This window comes from Podarcis vaucheri (assembly GCF_965113315.1).
Source record: "Podarcis vaucheri genome assembly, chromosome: 1".
Taxonomy (NCBI): Eukaryota; Metazoa; Chordata; class Lepidosauria; order Squamata; family Lacertidae; genus Podarcis; species Podarcis vaucheri.
This window is the reverse complement of record NC_138759.1, coordinates 75303017-75327923: the sequence shown is the minus strand read 5'-3', so window position 1 is coordinate 75327923 and position 24907 is coordinate 75303017. Positions and strand designations below refer to the sequence as shown.

General features: G+C 41.5%; 1 protein-coding gene across 10 annotated transcripts in view; it reads left to right on the top strand.

Annotated features, from left to right (window-relative positions):
- PTPN5 (protein tyrosine phosphatase non-receptor type 5) overlaps positions 1 to 24907 on the top strand; it is a 71956-nt gene that overhangs the window by 7323 nt on the left and 39726 nt on the right. For 5 of the 10 annotated variants that reach the window (XR_014212651.1, XM_082194036.1, XM_082194034.1 and 2 more), the window contains exons 2-3: positions 15160 to 15233; positions 17693 to 17817. The gene's annotated coding sequence lies outside the window, so the exon portion shown is untranslated. The remainder of the gene's footprint in view (positions 1 to 15159; positions 15234 to 17692; positions 17818 to 24907) is intronic. The other 5 variants (XM_082194041.1, XM_082194038.1, XM_082194035.1 and 2 more) reach the window with 1 other exon arrangement.

The following is a 24907-nucleotide window of genomic DNA, read 5'->3' as shown; positions in this document are numbered from 1 at the left end:
TCACTGAGTAAAGTACATTGGCACACTATAACACTTGCCAATAAGCGCTCTAGTATTGTGCTTTCTCCTCCATATGTTTTCAGGTGGAAAGTGGGGGTTGAGTGGGGAGGGAGCAGAGAAACAATTGATGCCAAATCTGCATCTGTGTTAGACTCAAAATTCTGCTTGCCAAAATTGCAGCCGAGTTCCTTAAATAACAAAATTAGCTTTTCTAATTCCCGTTGACTTTTTCTAACCTCCACAGACTTTTGCATAAAAGGCACAAGCGTGAGCATTTATTCTTTTTAACACAAGGGGAATCCCAGGCAATAGGAAGTCTTGATTCATATATTTAAGCAATTTTACTCCACACACTTGCAGTTCAGAACTACAGTACAGAGAAAATGCATTACATGCTATCAGCGCAGTTGATACAATACAAGCAGAGACTTATTATGTAGCAGCTACCTACTGCTTAGTATATTGGGAAATGTGTTATATAGTTGTGCTATTAAATTCCCATCTCAAGAGCTGTATGCTATACATTACTATGAAGAATGAAATTAAGGAATTAACTGCCCTCACATAGACTGACTGCATATGTCTTGCAGCCTCAACAAAGGAGTAAAATTTCTTGATACCCTAAATGCCTGTGCCCTAGAGCAGTTGGTCATGTAACAGACTAGAGAGATGGCAACTCTGGGCCCTAATCTTTAAGTAGCACCCAAGACCTGGTGCAATATGCAAGTGTTACTGAAACAATTGGGAGCAGTGACCATAATGCTATTAAATTAAATCTACAGTGGTACCTCTGGTTACGAACTTAATCCGTTCTGGAGGTCTGTTCTTAACCTGACACCGTGCTTAACTTGAGATACCACTTTAGCTAATGGGGCTCTCCTGCTGCCGCCGGACGATTTCTGTTCTCATCCTGGGGCAAAGTTCTTAACCTGAGGTACTACTTCCGGGTTAGTGGAGTCTGTAACCCAAAGTGTTTGTAACCCAAGGTGTTTGTAACCCGAGGTACCACTGTACATTTAAATGTACCTTTTAATCACCAATCGCCAAGTAAATCCAACATGGTAGCTTGTGATATCAAAAGAGGAAACTATCCAGAAATGAAGGGATTGGGGGGGGGGTTATTTAAAAAGGTGAAAGGCAAAGCCGAGAGGGTCAAATGAAACCAAAACATCTTCACTGAGCTATGACTCCAAGGTCTCATTCCTTGCCAGGCTTTGCCAGTTCAGACCCCATGAGTGTATATGCAACATTATTATTTTTTTAAAAATTTCCCCAACGTGCATCACTTTACACTTGTTTATATTGAATTGCATTTGCCATTTTACCACCCATTCACTCAGTTTGGAGAGGTTATTTTGGAGCTCTTCACAACCTTTTTGTTTTAACCACCTTGAACAATTTAGTATCATCAGCACACATGGCCATTTCACAGCTCAGTCCTAACTCTAGATCATTTATGAACAAGTTACAAAGCACATCCAGCAGGGACTTCACTTTCTCTATTCCTCCATTGGGAGAACTGTCCATTTATTCCAGTTCTTCTTGTTAACCAGTTCCTGACCCACAAGAGGAACTCTCCTCTTATTCCCTGATAGCCAAGCTTACTCAGGAGTCTTTGTATACCATCCCTGTTTCACTGTACGTATGGAAGCCAGACAGCTGTGGCCATTCATGCTACTAGTTTCTAAACCTAAACACACCAGTGAATAAGCCCCATTGATCATAGTAGAATTTACTTCCAAGTGAACATGTGTAGGATTAGTTATGGCTATTAATCTTTAATGTGTAATGCATTCCTAAATCTTATGAATAAATATGAGAAATGCAGAGTTCTAAAACATTTTCAACATGTTGTAGATGATTTGACGTACAATTACTTTGGGGAATTTTTCCCCTCACCATTTTTTATTAACCCTGCTCCCATTCCAGACCCGTTTTGGAGAGGGAGGGGAGTTCTACCTTACAATGCATAACTATGTAAGTCTACTCAGAAATAAAACCCATTTAGTTCAATCAAACATACACGTATCTAGCAGTATAGGATTGCAGTCTGAATCCATGTCTGATAAGTGGCACTTCTTTTAAAACATCACATGTTTCTCTACTTCTACACTGAGCTAAATATGAAGCATCTAAGGACTGACTTGTTTTTCTGTTACCTTTGCTAGCTGTTATTGGCTTCACTAACACAAGTGATACAGTGCTTCTCTATTGGCCAGGATTCAACTAGCCCTGCGCTGCACTAGTGGAAGCATATGCAAGGACTACCATTGGGGGTTTTCCCCTTCCCACCCCATGGTCTCTGTACACTTCCCCCAAATCCACCCGGGGTGTGTGTGTGAGAGAGAGAAGAACCTCCAGAGCAGCACAGATAGGAAGGAGAATGGGAATCACTTTGTGTGGCAAGCTGAAATCTTGTCCTGATGGACCAGTGATGTTGAACTTGATTTCCTCCATAAGGTCCCAATGGATGGCTTCTGTTCTGAAGAATAAAAATGATGAGGCAGAGTTTATGTTAATATTTGAATTTTGATAAGTCGTTAAAAATAAAAACCTACTTTTTTTTTAGTTTGTACAACCTCTGCAACTTCTGTAAAACTTAAGGTGACCCATTCTTTCCACTGTATAATAGAAATCTACCTTTTCCAGCAAATTAACACTTTGAAAGCTTTTTAGTGGTAAAGCACCCCAGGCAAGTGCATTGCTAGGCAATTATAATATGCTACCACTGATATATAAAAGGTGCAAGGCTGCAGACCAAAATGGCTTTTAGCACCAGAGGGGGAAAAACACTGTAATTGCCTTAAAATGCAGTGCCTGGAGTGTCTTGCTTCCATTATGACCTGGAATTCATGCATATTACATGTGTGCGCATGCACACCACAGAGAGAGCTACCTGAGAAAAAGCAATTTGTGAGTGTGTGTCATCACATAAATAAATGGCACCAATAAACCAACAGAACGTTTAAAAGTAATAGATATAATTTGCATGTATATGCTTGCAAAGCTGTGCATCTGAAATTTAGGGTGGTTCCCACCCCCACCCCATCCCTTTAGCATGTGAAAGTTTTTGAGAAATGCTGTGGAGTCCCTAAGACAGTTGGATGGTGCCTTGTATGCCGCCTCCTGGCAACTCCTGCAGCCAAGCTGGTGCCAAACGTATTGCTCTGCTCTGCTCTGCTCTGCGAGGCTGAGAGTGAGGGTCTTGTCATCTGGGCAACCTTTATGCAAACTGCCTAGGCTTATGCCCTGAGGAGGTCACTTCAGTGCTGTTAACGCATCAGTTTGACTTCACCCCCAGAGACGACTTCCATTGTCTCTCGAGGCAGATAGATGCCAGCTATCAGTGCAAGCTTTTCTATTTGCCAAGTGGAACAAACCCCCTTTCCTCCCTGTTCTGGGGAATGCTGTTCTGGGGGTTCTCTTGTGCCCCTCAGAGCTGATTGAGGGGTACAGGGGAAGGAGGGGAGGAAATCTGGCTCTATATGTGGGGTAGCATTTCCTTGCCACTAGCCTCCTACATCACTGGGCTTGGGGTGACATTCCAAGACCAGATACCATTTTGTTGAGACTGCGTCATGAAACACAGGCAAGCTTATGTACTGTTTGTCACCTGGAATACCTTAAACATTCCCAACCCTTTGTGTGATCAGATGCAGCATGCAGGTTTCAAAGATTTCTCTTGCAATCACACCTAGACCCTTGGCACTGAAAAAAGCTGCAGTTCTCCAGATTGTTGCATTTTAGTAAGCCTGGAGGCGTATAGAATGCTCAGTGACTTAGAAAGAGAACAAAAACAGTGGCCTAGCAGAATTAGGTAAATTTTTGAAAATATTTTCTGTTCATATATTGGTTGACTCTCAGAGTTTACTGCAAACACAAGCAACTTCTTCTTCTTTATTGAATTTATATACCGCCCTATACCCAGAGGTCTCAGGGCAGTTCACAGAAGAAAATCAAAATATATAACCACAGAATACACAGTCAAAACAAAAACCCACCACATTTTGAAAGGGCATAGGATATCAGTCAAATCAACCAAAGGTCTGGTTAAAAAGGAATTTTTTTTGCCTGGCACCTAAAGGTGTATCATGAAGGCGCCAGGTGAACTTCCCTGGGGAGAGCATTCCACAGATGGGGAGCCACTTCAGAGAAGGCCCGTTCCCATGTTGCTACCTTCTGGACCTTTCGAGGAGGAGGCACACGAAGAAGGGCCTCAGAAGATGATCTCAGGGACCAGGTAGGTTCATATGGAAAGAGGTGGTCCTTGAGGTATTGCAGCCCTGAGTCATTTAAGGCTTTATAGGTCAAAACCAGCACTTAGAATTAATAGTGAGCTAGTAGTTATGGCTGAATGTACTGGACATTTTTGCCTGCATAGGTAGCTGTTGCAGAAGAATAACCCTGAGTCAGTAACCATAGGCACACTTGGCTATGTAAACAAGCTGTTTAATATATTTTTGGGGTTCCATTTGTAAATTCTCTTTAAATATTTTGTGATGTGGCAGGGATCTGGTGCATAGTGTAAAATTCACTATGTTGTGCAAAAAGATGTGGGGCTCTGGCTTGGGTGCTGTGCCTTTAAAAGCTGTGCAACAGGTGAGCATTCAGCACAGATGCTACATTTCCCTAGTGTGAAAGAGGAAATCTTTACATGTTGAATTTCTGCCTATTAAGAAGCTTCAAGTACAGGCAGATGCTGTGGATGCAAATAACCACCATTCCTAAAAAATGTAAAATTCTGATCTCCAGCTATGAATTGTGTGTCTGGCCTAATTTGGACACAGGAGAACACATTGAGAGAATTCTAATTTCCTAGAGAGAGAACTTGGTGCTTTTCAAACAATAGATCATCTGATATTTTACATAGCAGCCAGACACATTCTAGGACAAGGCTGGCACACCCAGGGAACATCTAGAGTTTCTGGAAATTAGTACCCTTACTTTTTGCCTGCTGCGTCTGAAAATGTTAACTGTAATTTGGAGGAGCCAAAAGCAATCCATCTTTGTTGCATACTGCCAGCCAGAGTGAGCTTTAAAACAGGAGCATTTAGGATTAAATCATACTGAGGGCCAGACTAGAAAGAACTGTTAATTGCACATGGAATGGGGCGAGGAAGCTTAACTCTTTCTCTTCCTGATATGGCCCCAACAAGAATCCCTTCATAGAAGCTGCTATTTGCATCTCGAGGGAAGCTCCCATTGGTGCCAGTAGAGGCCTCTCTGGAAATGCAAATAGCAGCTGCAAATAGAATGAAACTTCAAATCCCCCCTGCCCTGGTCCTGAGGCTGCTGCTCTGCCTTCTCTGTGGCTACTATCAAAAAGTACTGAATCTGCTCATCAACTGAATTCATTTGCCAGGTCCAGAGCTGCATGGGCCTTAAGGGAAAATTCTGCAAGACTGAGCATAGACCCCTCCCCAACAAGAGCTTAAGGTGGTTTGGAAGAGGGATTGCTGCCCACGGTGTACACACTTCTCCCGCTAGTGACCCTGGTAAACACTGTAAGGTACCCTGATGTATTACAGCGTCTTTAGAAGGATCAGACCACTGAGAGGTTAATTACATGAGAGCAGGAATGAAAGACCATGCGGTTTATCCGCTGAAAGCTAAACGGGACCTTAAATTACAGTGACATTGCAAAATTCCAGTAAGGAAATTATTTTGAGAAAACATGTTGACATTTATTTTTCACCCCTGTTAGAGGCATATGTTGTTGATTTTCAAGTATGGGAAGCCGGCAAACAGGACCTAAGTACAGCAGCATCACCCTCACTCTTCATGATTCTCAGCCGCTATACACAGGTCTCCAGCCTTGAATAGTAGTAGAACATGTTGCTGTATGTGGAGTCTTTGTTTTGAGTACCAAGGCTGAGGTGTCCTCAGATCCATTCCTGGTTATCCCCAAGTTTTCTTTATTTCAGCAGTCTAATTTATATTAGGGGAGTTGCTATTGTTCAACTACTTAGAGGTTTGTTTGTTTTTACAATCAAACAATATATAAATATTGTTCAATAAATAAAAATAAACAATTGACTCTTTTGTTGTGACTAGATCCCATTCCATAGTTTCCATCAGAACTTGCTCATGACTGAATTTTGCCCTTTGTGCAGAACTGTTCCCTTATTAATATATTTTTTTTATATTCCAAGTGGTCAGTCTTACTTTTGAAAACAGCTGAGTACAAGTTATTTTTAAAAGGTATGGAAGCTCTAACGCACATACTAGGTTCCCTCCACCAAAGAGGTTTCGCTTTTCAATGAACAGAGCCCACTTGCTTGTGTATTCCTTTGTACAGCTCCTTTCACTGAAATAATAAATGAAGGTGCCCATGTATTCTACTATTGCATACTGTATCAACAATGCAGACTATGGGCAGTCTGGATTGGGATAGTATGGTGGCAGAAATGATTGCAAAAAAAGATCATAAAGATGCCAACAGATATTTGCATTTACTGTCTTGAGTATCTGTGAGTCTAGTGCAGGGGTCTGCAACCTGCGGCTCCGGAGCCGCATGTGGCTCTTTTACATCTTTGCTGCGGCTCTGGGGCGGATACTAGCGAGGGGAGGAGGCGCATTGTGCGCCCCGACACTCCTCACTGTGGCGGGCGCTGGACTGGCTGTGATGTCGCATGGGGCGGTGTGTGCGTTAGTCACGCACCATCCCGACGTCACCTTCCCGCCCGCTGTCAGATCGTGGCTCCGGAGATATATTTGTTTTAAATGTCGCAATGGTTTTGCGGCTCCCAGTTGTTGTTTTTTCTTCGGAAACGGGTCCAAGTGGCTCTTTTTGTCTTAAAGGTTGCAGACCCCTGGTTTAGTGTAATATGGTGTGTGTTAATGATTTTTTTAAAATAGAAGCTGACTTTAAACTGGGAAACATTAGCCCCCACCCAAAAAAAGAAACCACAGTCACGACTTGCCAGGTAAAAAACCCACCCTCTATTAAATAGTAGGCAACTTCTGGTGTGAATCATATCCTTTTGAAGTATGTTTTCTAGGTGATTGAAGTCATATGGGTTGATTGATAGTTGAGTTATATAAATGTAGGTTCCTGCCCCACACCCTAATTTAAGTACACAATGGATATCAATAATTTTTTTAACCTATTAAGCTCTCTTCCATACAGTAACTAATAAAAGCCACCAAACATCTTAAAAATAGTGTTGTTATCCTGATTTTGGTGGACCACAGAGGTTGCTGATTTTGGTCGACCATCTGCCAGGTTTGTAAGACAAGCCCTCTTGAATTCTTGGTTGGAATCCAATATAGTGCTAAGTAAGCATTCCTCAGTGCAAGAATTTCTACTCATTCAATGAAACATTCTCCCCCTGTGTACCCCCTAAATATGTTCTAGGGGTTACTCCGACCCCCCAGGGACAGATTTGGGGCACAGGAGGGGAAGGGAGGAAAGACCTGTTGCACAGGTAGAAATCCTTGTCCTGACAGGATAGGTTAGTTGAATCCTTCCCCTTCTGCTGGAATTCAGTATCTTTTCATAGTTGAAAAAACAAACAAACCCTGACCAGACAGGCAAACTCTTCGGCTAATGATTGACACTAAGGGATGCATGTCGCCACCGTAATTAGTGGCCATTGGTTACATATGCACCCTCCAGGTTTAGATGCTGTATGCCTCTTGAAGGCAACTGCTGTGGAGCAACACCATATCCCATTATGTGCTGAAGTATATTTGGAATCTTTTAGAGTTATGCTCTGGGTTAAGAGAGAGAATGAATGGAAATATTTTTCCATAATCTTTATCAATGCCGATTTTCATGTTGCCTTTTATGAAACCGTCACTGCCTCCCAGTGGTACAAGCTAGCATCAGATATGAAATAAAAGAGAGTTTGTGAGTGCAGGAGCTGATGAAGTATGTGCAGCCAATTTTATCTGTTATTGTGTTTGATATTGGTATGCTGAGTTTTGTTAGACTGTTAAGACTGTGATGGTGTTTTGGACAGCAAGAAGCACAGTGAGATACAGTATATATATAACCCCAGCTGAAGGATAAGATGATGCAATATTGAATACAGTCGTACCTTGGTTCTCAAACGGAATCCGTTCTGGAGGTCCGTTAGACTTCCGAAAACATTCAAAAACCAAGGTGCAGCTTCTGATTGGCTGCAGGAGCCACGGAAGCATCGTCAGACATTCGAGTTCCAAAGAACGTTTGCAAACCGGAACACTCACTTCCAGGTTTGCAGCGTTCAGGAGCCAAAATGTTCAAGTCGCAAGGCGTTTGGCAACCAAGATACAACTGTATTCAAGCTATTTTTTAAAAATACTATGTGGAAGAGAGACTTTATAATGGAGACATCTCCCCCCCCACCCCACCCTGTTTGTGCCCATGATGGCGCATTGGGCTACACCTGGCTGAAACTAAGCAGACTTGGGTCTATATGTCACCTTGGGTTCCATGAAGGAAGAATGGTGGAATCCAAATGTAGGGTGGGATGGTCATCGTCATCATCATGAAGCTGGAACTTCTGTGTTAAAATCAGCTAGCTTAATAAATAAGTACTTGAGAAAGTTTATGCATCTGACTATGTCTGCATTAAAGGGGACGCAGGTGGCGCTGTGGGTAAAACCTCAGCACCTAGGACTTGCCAATTGCATGGTCGGTGGTTCGAATCCCCGCGGCGGGGTGCACTCCCAGCGCCTGCCAACCTAGCAGTTCGAAAGCACCCGCGGGTGCAAGTAGATAAATAGGGAACGCTTACCAGCGGGAAGGTAAACGGCGTTCCGTGTGCTGTGCTGGCTCGCCAGATGCAGCTTGTCACACTGGCCATGTGACCCGGAAGTGTCTGCGGACAGCGCTGGCTCCTGGCCTATAGAGTGAGATGAGCGCACAACCCTAGAGTCTGGCAAGACTGGCCCGTACGGGCAGGGGTACCTTTACCTTTTTATGTCTGCATTAATGTGTCAAAGCAATTCTACCCGTGGGCAAGTAAGTGTTCAGATTTGTGACTCCTTTTTGTCTCTGCTGTCACAGGAAACCTTTATAGGAAGAGTAGCAGGATCCCATATTAGTAGGATCCCATGATCCAAGGTAGCTACAAACTGTAACAGTAATAATAATAATAATAATAATAATAATAATAATAATAATAATAATAATAAATTAGACCTGTCAGTAGCTCTTTTTGTTGAGTGTATTGTTTGTATGTTGTGTTTGTAGGTGAAATATTCATAAAGAATCACTGAGAGTTAATATCTGGTTCTTTTATCTGTGGTCTTCATAATTTTGCAGGTAATTAGTAGGCAGCTACATGGTATATGCCAACTATGGACTGAGTAGTATAATAGATGAATGAAAATATCAATCCTTATACAACATACAGCCAAACGTTTAAATGACAGAGAAGTCCTCCAGCGGTTCCCTCTTGGAAGAAGATATGAAACTACATTTCTGTGATGTGGAATTGCTCCGTTGCTAGCTCAGCTAGACAGCTAGGTGCTTGAGCAGAATGGGGCATTTCTTCTCAGGATCTAATAATGCACGGATGACCAGCACATCCACCCAAAGAGGCTTTCCCTGATGTCCTGCCCCCTCCTGAAATCAGGTTTGCACTAAACCTATTGTAGACAACAGAATGCATTTTTCAACACTAATTATGTCATGGGAATGATTTGGGAACCCCCAGGGGATGTACTCTGTCGCTTGAAATATCCCCAAATTCACCCTCCCGACTTCTTTCCCTGATCACAGCATTCAACACTCTGCTGCATGGCCACATTCTAACCTTTCCCTGGGTAGCATTTGCATGGTGAATATGATATGTGATGCTAATGATGTAGCTGCAGCATTCTCTATTTCCTGTTATTGTGATGTTTTTAAAAAATGTGCAGCCAGAGTCTCAGAAATCTCCTCAAGTCCATTTCTGTATCTGTGGAGGAGCTGGGTCACACATTAGGTTGTATGAGCAAATACGTTCTCAGGGATGGTAATGCGAAGAAAATTCTATAACATCTGATTCAGCCCACACTTTCCTGTCTCACACCTTAATGTGTGCCAGTTGGAAATTGCTGTTAGATTGGTTCTGAGTCTTCTTTGTGAAAGAATCTATATTAATGGACTTCTTAGAAATTGGTCTACATTTTGTATTAGAAAATGATTGCAAGTGCTTTCTTAAATTGTGTTTGGAAGGAATAATTGATACATAATCACATTTGATGATGAGTCTCCTTTTTATTTATTTATTTTTTGCCAGGATGATAGGCTACTTAAAAATATAACAGCCCTGCAGGATCAAGTGAAGAGTTCATCTAGTCTAGCAGTCTCTTCCTACCTAACATTGGCCAGCTGCATGCTTCTGGAAGGCCCACCAGGAGGCTAAATTTTACAAGAAAACAACGTGGTGGTGTGACCACTTTTCTGAAAGATGCTGTCTTGAATATTGCCTCTGGTCATAGTGAACTGCTGTCCCATAGAGCAGTGTTTCCCAACCACTGTTCCGTGGCACACTAGTGTGCCGCGAGATGTTGCCTGGTGTGCCGTGGGAAAAATTAAAAAAAATTGAAAGATTTTTTTTTAAGTCAAATTTTCAATTGGGGCGCCGTCACTAGATGACCCCTGGGGTTCCCTCCCTCCCGCCCGCTCTGCGCCTCCCTCCTCCTCCTCCTCCTCCTCCGGGGAGGCCCTTCTTGGCTCTCGGCCAAGGCTTGGTGGCTGCCACTCACTCACTCGCTCGCCCACCTGTCCCTCCATCCCTGCACCTGGCCTCTCCCCCTCCGTCCCCGGCGCGGGGGCTGCCGGGATCCGTAGTCCCCTCACCCTTGGGCTCCGCGCCCGCGCGGGGTGCACAAACTATGTTTCCCAGCGTGGCCTGGCGGGCTGGGCGTTTTGTTTGAAGCGCTCTTCTCCCGGCCATGGAATGAGCGCAGCGGTGGCGGCCGGGCGGGCAGGGGCTCTTCCGCGCAGACCCCGCGCAGCCTGCCTGCGCCCCCACGGAGATCGGGCGGCAGGATGGAGCCCCGGGGATCCCCGCGGAGGCAGAGCGGCGGAGGCTGCCCCCCAGGTAGGGCTGCGTCGGGGGGGGGGTTATTTTTGCAATGCTGCATCCGCGCCGGAGGGGACGCATTGGACCGTGGGGAGACCCCTTGGCGGGCGTGCAAGGCAATGCATGCGTGCAGGCGTTGCATGGAGTGCAGTGCAATGCAATGGCAACGCGGCGCCCTGCATGCATGCATGCAACTTCCACCGGCGCTCCGGACTTGGCAGGTGAGGGGGGTTCCCCAGTGGGCGGCAGAGAGAGCCGGGAGGGCGAAGGGGAGCCGGGGGGGAGCAGCGCTGCTCCCCGAGCCGAGCCCGGGGGGAAACTTCGGCGCCGTTGCGCCGGGTGTTGGAAGCGGAGGCTGGCAGGGGCCCCTCACCTGCAAAACCTGGTCGCCTCTCATATATTTCGTGCATTGCATTCATCGCCCGCTTTCTCCTCCAAGGAGCTCCCGGGGGCGCGCGTGGTTCTCCCCGTGTTATCCTCGCAACAACAGCCCTGCGAGGTGGGTCAGGCGAGTGGCCCAAGGGAGCACCCAGGGATTGTCCTGGCCAGGTGGGGTGATTTGAACCCTGCTCTCTGCCCGGTCTTCGTCCTCATTTAGCCCCCACATGTGCATGACTGTGCATGACTGAGGTTTCCCCCCCTCGTCTTGGCTATGGTGTGAGTCTGTGCTGTTAATTAATGGGGTTCTGCCTTCGGAGAAGATGAGCCAGCCCTCAAGGAGGTGATTATGTAATTTGCTAGCAATTCATGTCCCTCCCGGCGTGACGCTGCGCGCTGACGTCACGGGGCTGTAATGGTGGTGTGCCTCGAAATTTTTTTCATGAAACAAGTGTGCCTTTGCCCAAAAAAGGTTGGGAAACACTGCCATAGAGATCCAGTTCTTGCACTTGGATAAAATCAACACTTATATGATTTGAGGGTAGCTACATTATTGGGTTTAATTCTGTAGATACGTTTTATTATTCATGTAGATTATGCACGTGTGTGACTCCTAGGATGAATCAGAGCACATAGTAATAAATATCTCTGCTTAAGATTGTTTCTTGAAAGTCTTAACAGTTCTCACTTCATGATACTGGATTCTTAAATGCAATTGGCACTATCCACCCACCTTCATTTCTGTGAAAGGTTTCCCTACCCCACAAAATTGTTGCCTCTTTTGTTAAGAAGTGTGGAGAAAGGATTCCTGGTAGAGTTGCTCTGATTTATAAAATGGCTTTTCTTTGTCCATATGTAGTATTAGTAAACATCCTCTAGTGCAAAACTTACTCTGAATGAAGTTGAAGTCCTTACATGTACAAGATATTTCAAAAGTGCAACTGGTTTCCTCATATATTCAGTCACACTTGAACTTCGGAAATATTTGATTTTTCTGTAAAGGATACATAAAAACATGCCTTGCCCTATTTTTCATGGAGCAGCATATTTGCAGTGGATAGTTTTGTATAGTTGGAGTGGCCATGTGTTTTAGGCAATGGTTTGCAGTCGTGCCAGGGGAGCCACTGCAGCAAAAGTGAGGGACAATTCTCTGAAGTGTGCTATGTTGATCCCTGGGGCAAGTAAGATGAGCCTTCTCTAGATTTTTGCTTCTGTCTTTAGAACCAAGTATGCTGCAGAGCAGTTTTCAGGAAACCTAATTGTTTGACCAAAGCATAATTAGAAGTTCATGGTGGAAATATTGACTCAGACATAAAAATATTGATTGCATTATGTTATGTGATTAATTAAGGGATCTGTGGGGAACAGACTTCTCATTCATGGATTATTGCTCTAGAAGTGCACCAGCAATTTTGCAAATGGACCATCTCTTTTCATTTTTGTCCCTTCTGTTGTCTCTATACCCACCCCACCCACCCCATTACTGTACAGAAGCATTTTGATTCAGCTAAATGTGAGGTTCAGTTTTAACACTTACTTGCTTACTTAGTCAAACCCTTATTAGACATTAAAAATATAGACCATCATAAAACATTCATTTATACCCAACTCTCCCAGTTTGCAACTAATAATTATATCTCTAGTTTCCTCCTCTTTCACCCTTGGCCACTTCTTTAGTTTATCTAGTTTGTTATTGTTGGACTCCTTTCCATGCAATTTATTGTGTAGATAATTAAATATGGAAATGAAATACTGAGACAATTTAGATTCTGCAGTTGATGGGACAGCTGCTTGTTCTCCAGCTTTCAGACCTCCATGTACTCTCAACTAAAACACTTTGTTATTTTTGTTTTGAATTGTGTCAGTTGGGACCATTTTTGGGTGGCATCTTTTTGTTTCTTTTTGGCCAGAACTAGGTGATATTTTCTTTTTTCATCAAAGTAGGAAGGTTCTAGTTTGGTACGGTTATCTTTGGAAATTTGGCACATTTTTTTTTTTTAAGTTGAAGACATTCATCGTCGAACCATGGACTAGTTCTGTTTTTAAGTACCCTGACTTTTGGTGGAGTGTTAAGCTCTTCAAACATTTTGAAGATTTCACCATATACTTCCAGAATGTCAGTACAAGAATTGATGTTCTTTAGATTAAAGAGTAAAGGTAAAGGGACCCCTGACACCGGGTTCCTAAAAACAACTAAGTTTTTGCCCCACTGCTAGAATCATTTCCTGGGATGATTTTAGATTTTAGTTTGCTCATGTTGACAAAAATTTGTGTTGTTACGATTAGTTATTTCTAAATCAAAGCTTAAATTTATAGACATCAGCCACGGTTGGTGATTGTTTTTGGTGCGCGTCCCAATTCTAAAGTTCACTATCAGATTTACAGTGTCACAAATAACCAGCATATAGTTGATGACACTACACCCTGGTGGGGGGGTATGTAAATTCCCTGTTTCTATCACCATCTATTGAACCATTCACAATTTGTGAGTTAAAATTATTACACAGTTCAAGCAAGCATATACCTTCCCTATTTATAACCTTGTCTCTAGAGAGTCTTCCTATTTTCATTGAATGTGCGACACCATTATGTTGGAAATGCAAGGAGGCTGAAGGGACATTCTTTCACCTCTGGTGGACTTGTCCAAGATTGAAGGCCTTTTGGGAAATGATCTATAACGAGTTAAAAAAGGTGTTTAAGTACACCTTTCCCAAGAAACCAGAGGCCTTCCTTCTGGGCATTGTCGGCCAGAAGGTGTTAAAAAAGGATAGAACTTTTTTTATGTATGCTACAACTGCAGCAAGAATTCTTATCGCCAAGCATTGGAAGACCCAAGATTTGCCCACACTGGAGGAGTGGCAGACGCAATTGATGAACTACATGGAACTTGCCGAGATGACTGCAAGAATCCGAGACCTGGGAGAAGAGGCAATGGAGGAGGACTGGAAAAAATTTAAAGACTATTTGCAAAAGTATTATAAGCTGTATGAAACATAAGACGTCGTATGATTTGGAACGTTAGCCCCAGCAATGAAATTTAATTATCTATGAAATTGCTAACATTTGTGAAAGAATCAAAGTTTAAATGGGTAAAAATGATATTTTTAGAGTAAATGGAGAATAAGAGATCTAAACTTAAATTGCAACTGAAAATATAAAGAAACACACGAAATAAGGGTATAATTTGCTGATGACTTTATTATCAAGAATGCATTATGCGGGAGATGTGGGGAAGTCCAAAGGAAATTTGAAATAAGCTGTTGAAATGGATGTGATTTTCTGTTCTTTTTCCTTTTTTTCTTCTATTCTGCTTTTTCTTTCTGTTCTTTTTGTAATTTGGAAAAATGTAATAAAAATTATTATAAAAAAAAAAAGAATGTGCGACACCATTGGTGGTATTCCAATTTAATACTCACCCTAGCATTAAATTGCCCACTATCATTAATGAGGTGTTTGGGTTTCAATGTAAAAGTTTAGTTGTGACCAATTCTCAACAGAGATATTACTTGATGGAGCAAGGAGGGATATTGACATATATAAGCAGCAAAATATCATTTTTGGAAGTTAAAAGTAGAGCTTGTGCAAATGAAGAGAATTTTTTCTAACTGTTTGACTTCAAACCCTAGGGTGTCTTTAAACAGACCACAAAGCATTGCTTTAGGCCGGCCCTTGGAGTTAGGTTTCGATGCAGGGATCGTATAAGATCGTATAACTCCCCAAATGCATTTCTCATTCATACTCCATGAAGAGCACACTTTTTCTTTCTTTCATGCTTTAGGAGAAGGTGGTAGTAACTGATGATTCAGCTGGGAAAATCCTGGAATTGTAGCACATAGAGTGACTGAATGCTTGGTAAGTTTATAGTATCTGCCATTTGCATAGAAAAGGAGCATGAAACTGTTCTCCAAATGTGTAACAGGAAGGTCAGCTTTGATCTTGTGTGATTTAGCAGGAAATCTAAGAGGTTTACTACAGGTTTCTATTTGTCGGTTCAGGGGAAATCCCACATATATATTGTAACATGATGTCGATCCTGTGTAAGCGATGTCAGGTATATAAACTAATATCACACATAATCTTCACACAGGATTTGTGTAATTCCTTACAGAAGTAACTTTTATATGAGAATTTTGTAAGTTGTGAAACAAGCTTTTAGTAAGGCCTGCACAGTATAGAGGCTGATTACTCATATTCCTGAATTGGGCCTTTCCTTTTTAACATCCCGGCTGCCATGTTGTTTGGATTGCCTTATGACAGCCACCTCTGTAATGACAGATGATGAAAAGAATGCTGTCTGACTTCTACGTAAAGGAAAAGTAAAAATAAAACAAATGATTGTCTTCCTTAGCAAAGAATACAGCAAGGGCAGTACGCCAATAAACTACGCACACTGGATGACTAACAGGGCTCCTACAATATCAGTGTAGGCAGGGAATGTGCTATGTTGCCAAAAAAGCACACCATAGGTGCTTCTGAATGCTTTTAGCCCCTTAATGCCTTTCTCAAAAATCAGATTTTGAGGAGAATGGTGTTCATTCATGCTTGAAAAACAATTTTGATAATAAATCATTTTAAAACTGGTGGCCTTAGATTTAGTCCAGATGAATCTATCTGAAGTCACAGGGCTAATTTGGCTTATATCTACATACAAGGCTGAAGACTGGACTGTACATTGTTGCTTCTTATTAGTTGAACAATTGCTTCTAAAGATAAATAGTTGGGCTTCTGAGCATGTGTTCAATTTTCTTTCACTGATAAAGTATATGTAGTGTATATGTTATTGACTTCAGCAGTTGCTTCTAACAAATGCATAATAATGAAACCATTAAAAATAGCTAGGCATAAGAGGAGCATCCATAGAAAGTTACTTGTTTGATCTCAGAGTATAACTTCTTTCCCCGATGCAAGGGAGATAATTTGTTGTTCTGTTATGTGCTTTGTTATACAAATGCATGTTTAGTGGTCTACACAAGTTGTGCTGTAAGTACCTCAGTACTATGTAAATATGAAGTAGAGCCCATGAGTGGGAGGCAGGACACAGTACCTATCCACCACTACATATATTTCAAGTAACTCCCCTGTGTACAGAAATCATGTGACAGAGGCGCCTGTGTGTTGAAGGTCAAAGTCTGCTAACGGAATGGGAAGTGACCATAAGGCCAGGAAAAGCCTGGGACCAACCACAGTTGGAAGGGAGTAGAAAAAGATGGTGTTTTAATTTAAATATCAAATTCTGAATTTTGCACATCCACAGATTCCCAATACAAAATATAGCTAGATTTCATATATGGGCAAACTTATTCCAATGCATTGGACTAATGGCTGAAATCACCAATAGTTTTTGTGTTGTCTGCTACTGCTGCAGTTAATTAGGGCTTGTTTTCTATCATCATTAATTCAGTTTAGAACTTGAAATCCCAACTTCTTTCCCCACAAATGTTTAATTTTGCTTAATTGAAAATTATGATGCTCTGTCTCTGGCTCCAAGTTGCCATGTGTGGAAAGCTAAACGAAAGTGTAGCATGAGATAATCTTCCCTGATAAAAATCAAAGGCAGGAAAAACTAAATCTCTAACAACCCATTGTCAGGAAATAGATTGTAAGAGAAACCTGAATGGGTTGTCTTGTATTTATTCCAGAGATTTTGGGGTTCTTACTGGATATGTACAAGGTCTGAGCATTGGAAGTGGCCCTTCTTCCTGCTCAGCAATGTCTGCACAAACAGCTGTGGCTTCCTAGTCCTGCCTAGAGATTCTGACTATTAAAACTGGAATCTTCTTCGTGCAAAGAATGTTCTCTTCCACAGACCCTCGCTACAGTTTTCTACCAAGAGAATGACTTGTCTTTCCAAGAAATCTTACAGAGGAAAATATAAGATAGAAATTATGGAAGAGACATGGAAATAAAAGACTACACTTTGGAAAAGAGCATCAATTTTAGATGCCACCCACTGACCACTCTCCCCTTTCAGGTCCTTTGAAATAAAATAGTGGTTGCAACACAAGCATTCGTTGCAGGATACAGTCCACCAATAACGTGGTCCAAAGGCCAATGTTTTCCAGTTTGAGTTATCAACATTTGTCTCACTCATATCCACTTCAGTAGCTTTATGCTTTATACAGTTTTACATTATTGTGATAATTTTCCTTAACCTTCTTAAAAACACTTGGTATTAGAACACACGTTGACACCATGAACTGAAATACAATCAGCATTAATTAAGTCCCCCCCCAACCCCCCCCATGGTGCTACTGATGGTATTAAATGTTGTCTCCTTTCCCCCCCCCCTTTTCATTTCTTTCTTTCTAAAGGGTTTTTAAAGCATAAAACATTTGCAAATTCAAGATCAATTGTCCAAGAAAGTATCAGAAGTGTACCAGAGGAACCATTGGGAGAAGTAACCATGTGATTGAGAATTTTTGCTGCTTGTCAAATGGTGAGTGCATTACTGTGGATCTTGACTTAAAAAAAAAGAAAAAAGAGTGCAAACTTTCCCACTTCACCATAGCGAAAATGTTCTAGAAATATTCTCAGAACATTGCAGTGCATAAGTTAGACGCATCCTTTACAGCCTGGACATTCTGCAAATAACCACTCCTAGTAACATGCCTCTTTTTAAAGCTCTTGGATATAAACTTTGGGCTGCAGAGATTAATTAATTTTTAAAAATACTGACAACTTAAAGAAGAAGTTAAAATATTGTTGATGAAAGTTTACTGGAAGCAGCTCTAAAACAACAGTATACTATATCATGAGCTCAGTATCCATATTCACACCTAGAAGGTTATCTCGGTGGATCAAAATTTCAGCACCATGGACAGCATATTTTGGCAACTGGGGAATTTTTGACTTCCACCCATAGGGGTAAACTACTTCTTTTAAAAGCAGGTGATTATGGAAGACTGGGTGGTCTGCAGGTATGAGAGATCTATGCATACCTGAGTAAAGACTATAGTATTACAGCACAAGAGCAGAAGAGTAGTTGGGAGAGAATATGCCCAGCTACTTGGAGATTCCGAGATAAGAGTGATAATTTTCTAAAATGTGGGAGAAGAGACCCATGTGACTTGTGTTACTTGCTTGGGATCATCCTGAGGGAAACAGGAGTGGGAGTAATAAGAGATAGGATGCTGAGGTAGCCAGAAGGTGGTTTGATTGGGTGATTCGTGGACAGTGATCCACCAAACAGCAGATTTGGCTTATGCATCACAGTAGTATCTAGGAGACCTACAGTCTTACCTTTTCTGAAGATGTGATCTTTCTGTAAAGTATTTATGGCCTTTGATATCCACAAATCAGCAAGAACTGTAATGCACAACACACAGCTGTCTTTGCTTACAGTCAACTCATTGGAGGCAGAATTTAATCTTCCTCCTAACCAGTGCCAAGCTGTAAGTAGAAGTTAGGAGTACTTCCTCTCTGATGCTATGTGCCAAATAAATACATGGAAGTATTGCAGCCCTTGAGTGCAGTGGTACACTCTCAGCTACTGTTTTCAGATCAGATTCTGAGAAAACAGCTAATGCTTTTACCTAAATGCAATGCTGGATCAGCTCTTCAGCAAAAAGAAGAGATTCTCATAAAATCTGCTGACAGTGCTCAGCTTCTGCTTGGGTTGGGAGTCAACTGGGAGTAAATCTATCCCTAGTTTACAATACCCATTTAATCAGCTGTTTTGGTTTCATGCTTATACTAATGCCTTCAGGGATCCAATGATTGCATTGTAAAACAGATAGTGTGATGTGGGTTTGGAATTGCCCAAGAAGGATGGTAAATTATATTTGTATGCCACAACTGCCGCTCGAATTTTACTAGCCAAGAAGTGGAAAATGCAAGAACTACCAACTGTGGAATAATGGCAGATGAAGATGATGGACTTTATGGAGCTAGCTGACCTTACTGGAAGAATCTGCGACCAGAAAGAAGAGGAATACCAAGAAGACTGGAGGAAATTTAAGGACTTGAATAATTATTGTAATATTAAAAATTAGAAATTACTTGAAAGTATCAAATAGGCCTAGGATTAAATTAGAATTTATTTAAATAAATTTGATTTAGAATACTAAGAAAAGTGAATAAATAACAAACATTGTTATTAATAATGATACTGGAAAGCTGTTACATTCAGACACAAGGAAACTAAGGGGAGGGACTAGAGGAAGTCAAGTAGTAGGTTTATAGGGTTGGACATTGAAATAATTAAGTTTGTTTTTGTTGTATATTTGTTGTTGTTTTTTATACTGTATTTTTTATTTTTGTTTCGGTTTGTTTTTTGGTTGTGCAACGTTTGTTGCAGTATTTGTTAAAATTGTAGAAAATTTAATAAAAATTATTGGAAAAGGAAAATTCTTAGCGTTTAGCTTAGCACTTATATTTCTTTCAAGTTGCTGGAAGTACATTTAACACCTATCTCTTTGTGTGGAAACATTTTTTTTATTTTGCTTTGCAATATACTGGTTTCTGTTGAGCTTGGAATCTGCTCTATTTCCCTTCCTGTCTCAGAAGAACATTTTCCTCCCATAAATCAGCCTTCTGCAGTACCAGTTGGTCGACCCTAGTGTAGAAATCTGTAAATGTCTTTATTGTATGATACTAAACCATTTTTAGACCTGTAGCCTAAATGTGTGTCTATATTTGAATGTACGGTGAGCTTATGGGAGAAATCAGTAAGGGAAATACTGTTATTGGAAAATGTCATGAGGGCAAAATAAATTTCTGTTGAGGGAATTGGTTGGTCAATGGAGTAACTTCACCTGCTTTCATAAGAATGATTTATGTGTTGTGATGGCCCTTCTCTGTTACTGCATAAATACTGAGTAGGTGGAGAGAATCTTTTATCTAAACATTTTGCACCCTGTGCTAAAAATTGGCATGAGATGGAAGATGTGTTACACACATCATAGCTTGGTGAAAGCACAGGAAGAAAGCTAAAAGCAGTTACCCATTTGAATTTGGGTACAGGCAAGAGAACTGAGAAGTTTTAGTTGGAGTTGCTGAATCTAGCATCCTTGGGGTGTAGTTTCTCTCTCTTTGGAGACCTGATGCAGGTTCAGCGGTTTTCCTTCCTTCCAATAGGCTGTATTTTTATATTCACAAATAAGCAAAATGTTATGAAGACACCATAAATCTCCAGTGTATTCTCTTCTAATGAAAACTAAATCCTGTAGCACTTCCCCTGGGGAACACTTGCTATGGAATGTGATGCAGGATGCTGAAGGCAATTACAAAACCCAATGATACGTTTCAGGAAAATTGGCATGGAGAATAATATCAGTGGTTCCTAGCTATAGTGGCTATGTTCTGCCTCCCCTGTCAGAGGGATTATGGCTCTAAATCCCATTGCTGGGAATCACAAGTGGTGGAGAGTGCTCCTGCACTCAGATCCTGTTTTCCTTGAGCATCTGATTGGCTATTATGAGAACAGAATGCTGCATTAGGTGAGTTTTTGGCCTGATCTAGCAATGTTCTACTTACATTTGTGGGGGCACCTTTTGTCTAATTGAAATCACTTGGCATTTTAATTTTACAAGTGATACCACAGTTGCAGTCATCATTTGCACGTTAAAAAAACGGAATATATAGCCAAGTATGTACAAAGTATCTCCTGAGAAATCTCTATGTGGGACAAGAAGCTACAGTTAGAACTGGATATTGACCAACGGATTGGTTCAAAATTGGGAAAGGAGTACGGCAAGGCTGTATATTGTCTCCCTGCTTGTTTAACTTATATGCAGAATTCATCATGCGAAAGGCTGGGCTGGATGAATCCCAAGCCGGAAGAAAGATCAACAACCTCAGATATGCAGATGACACAACCTTGATGGCAGAAAGTGAGGAAGAATTAAAGAACCTTTTAATGAGGGTGAAAAAGGAGAGGGCAAAATATGGTCTGAAGCTCAACATCAAAAAAACTAAGATCATGGCCACCGGGCCCATCACCTCCAGGCAAATAGATGGGGAAGAAATGGAGGCAGTGAGAGATTTTACTTTCTTGGTCACTCCATGATCACTGCAGATGGTGACAGCAGTCACGAAATTAAAAGACGCCTGCTTCTTGGGAGAAAGGCGATGGCAAACCTAGACAGCATCTTAAAAAGCAGAGACATCACCTTGCCAACAAAGGTCCGTATAGTTAAAGCCATGGTTTTCGCAGTAGTGATGTATGAAAGTGAGAGCGGGACCATAAAGAAGGCTGATCGCTGAAGAATTTATGCTTTTGAATTATGGTGCTGGAGGAGACTCTTTAGAGTCGCATGGACTGCAAGAAGATCAAGCCTATCCATTCTTAAGGAAATCATCCCTGAGTGCTCACTGGAAGGACAGATCGTGAAGCTGAGGCTCCAATACTTTGGCCACCTCATGAGAAAAGAAGACTCCCTGGAGATTTCCGGGTTAGCGCCATCGGCAATGGCGGAGTTCTTCTGACCGAGAGGAACCCGCTCCGTGAAAATTGGGTCTTGCAGCTGCGGCGAAAGCGGAGACCCCTCAAAAATCCCAGGCGGAGGAAGCCTGGGAACATGGGATTCGGCTGACACCAAGAGCGCCTCCCCTACTCGCAGGGAAACCCTTTTTCGGGGATCCGAAGCGACGTCGGGTGAGAAGGCGCGGTGTTTTGAATCAACCACTACTTTTACGGAGTGAAGCCACACAGCCGTTGCCGGAGAGCGCTGACTTTTTTCCTGTGGACAATTGGACTCTAAACAAGTACCCGTGAGTAGAACGGAAAATTGGACTACGAAACATTTTAATTTGGCGCCGAAGCAGGAAGGTTCTAAACAGGAAGTCCGCCTTCCACTTTTGTAAATAGACTGAAGCAAAACTTTGCAAGCTAAAGTCAGGAAAGTCGTATATAAAGGACTAAGTTTCCTTCTGTTATAACCATCAAAACCCCTCTTGGAAGCAGGAGAAGAGGGGGGAAATCTTAGATTGTTCAAGCCTGCAGGAGAGAGAGTAAAGAAAGATAAATTTCCACCGTCTCAAACCTGGGAACGGGGTGTCAGAGACAGAAATTTATGGGGAAGTTCATTGACTGTGAATGGAACGTCTTTTGACAGATAGTTAAAAAAGAGAAACATACTGATTCCAATGTTGCCTTTTGCATTCAAAAGAAACAAAATATTTGAAAAATGAAAGTAACTTTCTTTTGTTGGACCTGCTTTCAAAAGATGGATACAAATAGATATTGTCTCCTCTAGAGGGAGCTTGTTAAACTGTTGCTGGAGTCGATCTGGGGATTTCACAGCTGTGGAGATTAAGGATCATGAGACCAGACTCTGACCTTGGATAAAAATGTGTTTAGAAGAAGTTTTGGTGCTTGCTTTTTGCAAGACAAGCGCTTTGTTGGAGCAGCTGCATGAGAAGATGGATTTGATGACTGTTGCAGTCAAAAACTTTGGACAAACAGTGAATACTCATATAGAAACCATTCAGGAACCAACCCAGGAATCTGTTTTGACAGGGCAAGTGCAAGGGCAGAAGATAATGGAGGAGGTTGCTGTTGAACCTCAAGTAACACAAATGGAGAAACCCGAGGCCCTGCAGGAGCAAAAGCTGCTGTTTTTGAAGACTGAACCTGGAGAAAGTCAGATATGGAGAGAGAGAGTATCGTTTGGTTGGGAGATGGGAAGTTGGATGGATCCCCCTAGGCAGGGACGTTTTGGTTTTTGGGATTTGGTTTTGGGCCAGAGGGGATCTGGAGTTGTGGGGGGACTTTGAAACATGCTTTTAAATACTTTCTGGACTACAGTGCTGACTGTGGAGAATGGGCTGATCTGTTGAGGGAAGACGGAGATATTGTGGGGTTGGAGTCTCCCCGAGACCTACTCCTCAATGAGAAAGGAAAGAAATTAAGAAAAAGATCAACAAAAGACAAGGTAAAGTTCAGGTATAAACAAGAAGAAGATCTGCAGAAGGGACATGGAAAAGACTTAAGAGCTTCGGACATAAGATCACCAGGTTGATGGACTAGATGGAATGGACAGTAAGGACTGACTTAACCCGAGACCAGGAAGAAGAGACGTTGGATGAGGATTAGAAGAAAGTTTTTATAAAAAAATTATTTTGAGAATTAGTGTAAAATTAATGAGTATTAGGAAAAATGTTGGAATGAAACTATTTGGCTTTAGTAGAAATGATATAAGGAGTTATGTATAAATAGGTATTAAGTTTTAAGTTTTAAGGTACTTTATGGTAAGATAAGGTTAAAATAAATTAAGGTAAATTGAATGACAGAATATAGTGAAAGATGGAAAGGATTTGCTGAGTTAATTAATAGGTTAGACTGTTAAGATAAATTATTCAACAAAAATTGAGAAAGATGGAAAGAATTTGCTGAAATAATTAATTAAACTAGAATACAAAAAGGGAGGTGTGAGGAGGTCGATGAAACAAGTAAATGAAAAATAAAGATATGGAATATTGGATGTGTGTTTTAATGTTATTGTTCTTTTTTGCTGTATTGTTGTATTGGTTCTTATGGTTTTTTTCTTTTTTATGTAATTTTTAAACTTCTAATAAATATCATTTAAAAAAAAGAGAGAGAGAGAAGAGAAGACTCCCTGGAAAAGACCCTGATGTTGGGAAAGATTTAGGGCACAAGGAGAAGGGGACGGCAGAGGACGAGATGGTTGGACAGTGTTCTCAAAGCTACCAGCATGTGTTTGACCAAACTGCGGGAGGCAGTGGAAGACAGAAGTGCCTGGCATGCTCTGGTCCATGGGGTCACGAAGAGTCGGACACGACTAAACAACAACAATGTACAAATACAATTAAAATGTGGTTCATTTTGCCAAGGCAATGAAAAAATATGTGTTCTTGAGAAATTCTTATTATGGAGGCCTCCAGTGAAGTTTTAAAAAGGGGAGGGAAGAAAAAGAATATAATACATTAACATATAGAATAAAATCAAATAACATATCCCTAGGTAATGAAATCACTGATAGTAATACACATGTATCTTTTAAAATCCCACCCTGCAATGTAGAATGTGCTCAGCTTTGAAGAAATGTAAGCCACAACACGGCTCAAGACACTTGTAAAGCAAGGTATGGACACTAGCTTTGGGAGGGGGAATGGAAGGGGGCATAATTTAGATTTCCCATTCAAAACAACATGATGCAGATGAACTGCATCCTAACTTGGATATCGCTCATCATTAAGAAAGTTATATACAATGCTGTTTGTGTATGTTAATCCCTTTCCTTGGATTGTGGTGGTGATCCATTCACATTGGAAAGATGCTTAGAAAAGAGGTTGACAAACAACCTATACAGCAGCGGAGAAGCAAAGCTTGTTTAGGATTAGGAATAACAGAATACGAGAAGTACTGCTATAGATTTGTGCCTATTAACATCAACTACATTTTCAAAGGCCAAAGCTATTTACATTTTAAAATTAAATTGCTCTCTTCTTTTATTTTGAAACACAAAGAAATGCTGCAGTACTGCAGAGGAGGGAAACAATTAATTAAGTTAAATGCATTATCCACACTCTGTTGTTGTTTGTTTCAGCAACATAAACACAGCATG